The sequence below is a fragment of the Cynocephalus volans genome, chromosome X (assembly GCF_027409185.1).
Source record: "Cynocephalus volans isolate mCynVol1 chromosome X, mCynVol1.pri, whole genome shotgun sequence".
Lineage (NCBI taxonomy): Eukaryota > Metazoa > Chordata > Mammalia > Dermoptera > Cynocephalidae > Cynocephalus > Cynocephalus volans.
Window position 1 is genome coordinate 58,274,281 of NC_084478.1, and position 4,670 is coordinate 58,278,950.

Consider the following 4,670-nt stretch of genomic DNA (forward strand, 5'->3'; position numbering starts at 1 on the left):
TCAACTATATAACTGTTGTATGTACTCAGTGCTGACAAGGACTTCTCGCTGACCAGCTGCCATTGGTGTCTCTTGTGAGTTTAATGAACCAATGTCTCTACCCACTGGACCTCCAGATGATTTCTTTAGAATAAGTAAACACTACATGAGTGCCCTCTCAGATTTGGAGCTCCTGCATTACGGAAGGGAACATGGCCCATGGAGTTGGCCTAAAAATGTGAAGTCCTTTACTTAGGCCTTTAAGAAAAATTTGCATTGAAAGTCTCAGGACAGGCCAACATGACACAAATATATCTAAACTGCTTTTTATGGTGAAACTTTTTCACTTTTCTTTACTATTTCTGTGCCTATGTATGGGTGTGTGCATTTGAGAGGGGAAGAGAAAGAGAGCACAAGAAGAAGAGAGAGAATGGTGTAGGTGTGTCCGATGATGCTTATATTCTCTATTTACTTTTCAAGCTAAAAGCTCTGTAGTGTAGAACAATGCAACGTAAAAAAGGAATGAAAATTCATTAACAGATACCAAGTATGAAATACTTAAAATATTTAAACACCACTTTTAATTGTTAGTTTTCTTACAGCTAAATAAAAAAGTACATTTCTATGAATTAATATATTTTTGGATAATAGTAAGTTCTTATCATTTGTTACATAAATGAATGAAAGAATGATGAATGAAAATCATTTCTTTTTATTAAAAATTAAATAGAAATATAATATTGCATGTAAGAACTTAAATAAATAACATTTGTGTCTTTTGCAAAAACATAATCAAGTGTCTAGTGTGTTGCTTAATGTCCCTTATGAAAGGAAAGATTTCTTTCATCAGTTCCTTATGAAAACTGAGGCTACAAGTTCTCTGCTGCCCCAAAAGGCTAGAAGGTGAGGGACCAAGAGTGGGCATGGTGACCTTGTCCCAGCCGGACTTTAGTTTCTCTGGAAACCTGCTTGGTAACTGTGGAGGAGGCAGGACACTCTGACCCAAGACAAAAGGCTGGTAGCTCCAGCCAAAGAAAATAAACCTGAGGAGGGAGAAGAAAAAATAATCCATCAGCTGTTCTTGAGAATAGTCTGCAGCAGAATCTACAGAGAGGACAACTAAAGTGAGTGAGCAAGTGACGTGTGTGGACTGTGGATACTGTAAGACGTGTAGGACCTGAACTGGGTTAGGAACAGTTGTACTTTTGGAAATGAGGTATTGAGAAGGGAAAAGTGAATGTGGTCTGGAGTGTGGCCTTGGCTCCATGGGGTGTGCTTTCCTCTGGGGCCATCAGGGAGCTCAGCCCCTGTGTTCTGCCAGGGTTGGATACAAGGTTTCGCATGGAGGAGGATATCCTGCTGGCTGGAGTGGCAGAGCAGTGACCTTGATTTGTCTTTTGGAGGATTTAAAAACCAAAAAGCACGAACATTCTAGTCCCTCAGCAATGCTTTCTCTGAAGGAATACTTAATGGAAGGACTTCTCCAGTTCACTATTCTGCTGAGTTTGATTGAGGTGCAGGTGGACGTGGATGCTTTCTTGACTTCACAGCTCCCCCAACTCTGGAAGATCATCCTGGGGCCCAGTTCTGCCTATACTCAGGCCCAGTTCCATACCATGAGGAATACCTCGTATAGCTATGGTATCCACCCTAAGAGCATAGACCTGGACAATTACTTCATTTCCTGGCAGCTCCTCAGTCAGGTGAGGGCCCTGGACAGGTTCCAGGTGCCAGGCACAGAGGTAAATGCCTGGTTGGTTCACCAGGACATGAAGGGGTCTGTCTCTGGCAGCCAGCCCAGCTCAGGCCTTGCCCTCAATAGTTCCAGTGGTTTCCAAGATGTGACAGGCCCAGACAATAGGGTGAGAGAAAGCAAAACAGAACAGGGATTCAGTGACAATTTGGAGGATTTGGGTGCTGTAGCCCCTCTGGTCAGTGGAGACTTAACCAAAGAGGACATAGACATCTTTTGCTGACAGGAAATTGATCTGGGGGCTGGGCATGAGGTTTTTGACTATAGTCATCACCAGAAGGAACAGGATGTGGATAAGGAGGTGCGAGATGGAGGACAACAGGAGTACACCTGGGCAGGCAAGGATGTGGAAGCTCCGGCACAGAACCTGTTAACGGATGGAGAGATGGGGGAGAGCTTTTCTTCACAGGTGCCTGGTGGGCAGGACCAGACAGCCCTGTCCCTGGAAGAGTGCCTTAGGCTGCTGGAGGCCACCTGCCCCTTTGGGGAGAATGCTGAGTTTCCAGCAGACATTTCCAGCATAACAGAAGCAGTGCCTAGTGAGAGTGAGCCCCCAGCTCTGCAAAACAACCTGTCTCCTCTCCTGATCAGGACAGAATCACGATTTGATTTGGAACAGCAGTGGTAAGATCTCATATCCATCATGGAAATGCAGGCCATGGAAGTGAACACATCAGCAACTGAGATCCTGTACGGTGCCCCTCCTGGAGACCCACTGAGCACCAACTACAGCCTTGCCCCCAACACTCCCATCAATCAGAATGTCAGCCTGCATCAGGCATCCCTGGAGAGCTGTAGCCAGGACTTCTCACTTTTCAGCCCCTCGGTGGAGAGCCTGCCTGTGGCCAGCAGCTCCACGCTGCTCCCGCGGGTCCCCAGCAATTCCACCAGCCTCAGCTCCATCTTTGGCTCCATCAATCTGTGAAGGCTCTTTTTTCTACTGCAGCTCAATGGCGCAGCCAATGATACAGCAAGCCCAGAGCTGCCTGACCCAGTGAGAGGGGTGTCTGTTAGAGGAAGCAATGTTGGGTGAGGTCAGCCTGATGGACTCGGCCACTGACGAAGGCTTTAACCCTGTGCAGGTCTCCCAGTTCAAGGAGGAATTTGATTCTAACTCAGGCGTTTCCTTGGACTGGAGCCATAGCCTTTCCTCCCTGAGCAGTTCTTCCTCTTCCTCTTCCTGCTCTTCCTCTGCTACATTCTCCTTTTCTGAGTAAGGCGCTGTTGGCTACAGCTCTGACTCTGAGACCCTGGGCTCTGTGGGCTACCAGTGTGAGTATTCCCAAGTTCTGCCTCATGAGCTATGAGGATCAGTCTCAGCTCTCCTGCCTGCCCTACTTGGGTCATGGATGCCATGACCACACGTACAACATGGCGCCCAGTGCTGTCCACTCTGCTGACCTGCCACCACCCAGCACTCTCAAGGAAGGCAGCAAGGAGAAGCAGGTCCACTTACTGGACAAGGTGGAGCCATGAAGATCCCCTTCACCAATGAAAACATCATCAATCTGCCTGTGGAGGAGTTCAATGAGCTGCTGAGCACCAGTCAAGCAAGGCCCAGCTGAGCCTCATCCGGGACATCGGGCACCAGGGCAAGAACAAGATGGCGGCACAGAACTGCTGCAAGCACAAGCTAGACACTATCCTCAACCTGGAATCCGATAAGGCCCTGCTGCTGCGGAAGAAGGTGGAGTTACGGTGATCCCTGTAGCAGATGAAGCAGAAGGTCCAGAGCCTATACCAGGAGGTGTTTGGACGACTGTGGGATGAGAATGGGTGGCCCTACTCACCCAGTCAGTACTCCCTCCAGTATGTGGGGGATGGCAGCATCCTCCTCATTCCTCATAAGATGGCTGACTGGCAGGCCCCGGGGGGCAGGAGAGGTGGCCAAAGGACCAGAGAAAGTAAGCCTGGGGAGGAAGGGGGGTGGATGCTCATCAAGACCGAAACTGGAGATGGGCTGGGCCTGGGCCTGGACCTTCATGGGGTACTTTATCATGCCTTCTTATCCAACACATCTTCTCAAATGGGAGACTGCGGGTCACTGTAGAGGAGGCGGCAGGCACAGGCACTGCCTGGCTCAGCTTCCCCTATTGGGGTGGGGCAGAAGTGGCCAGACCATTTGGGCGGACAGGATCGTCACCCCTACCCCTTTCCTGTGAAGGAAGAGTGGTGCTGGCATTGCTGGAGGTAGAGGAGCTACAGGGAGCAAAGGCCAGCAAAGGGAGAGGGAGGGAGGGAGGGAAGAGAAGGAGGAAGGAAGAAAGGAAGGGAGAAAGGGAAGAAGCCCCAACAAGTCAAAGTGAGAAGAAAGTCAAAGGGAAGATTAAGGTTGGCTTAGGCCAGGATTCCAGGCGGCAGGTTTGAGTGACTGCAGCGGGCCTACGTTATGGGTGTGATAAACCCCATTTTACCCTGGGGAGTGTACATAGGGTAGGGGCAGGGAGGCACGTTGTTAACTTTCTGCTCCTTGCACTTTGGCTTCCCTAAAGGGGAGCTGTTGGATATCTCCTGTACGGTTTTAGTGCAGTGGGAGCCACTGGGACCCAATGTTGGCTTGGAGGTCAAGAGTCAAAAGGCAGAGTGAACAGGGAAGGGAAGGCCTTTGCTGCAACAGCCCCAACACCAAGCATGTCACTCAATGCCCTGCCACTACCATCTCCCTCCTTGCCCCAGCCACCCCTGGGCTTAGGCTCCCCCTGTCTCCATCAGAGCCTGCATGTGAATGCTGTCCTCTTCCCACCTGGTTTGTGTTTCCCCACCCCTCACCGCCTGCCTGCACTTCTGTAGCGGGGGTGCTGTGCTGGCAGTGCTGGGGTCCTGGACCTGCAGCCTTCTTCTTCTGGGGGCTGTCCTGAGGCAGGGGGATGATGTGGAGGGAGAAGTCAGCTCATGAACCTCCAGGCAGTATTCAGCACAACACAGTTTCCCCCAGTCT

General features: G+C 50.2%; 1 pseudogene; it reads left to right on the plus strand.

Annotated features, from left to right (window-relative positions):
* Positions 1-1,424: 1,424 nt before the first annotated feature.
* On the plus strand, positions 1,425-3,640 carry LOC134367618 (endoplasmic reticulum membrane sensor NFE2L1-like; annotated as a pseudogene).
* Positions 3,641-4,670: the final 1,030 nt, after the last annotated feature.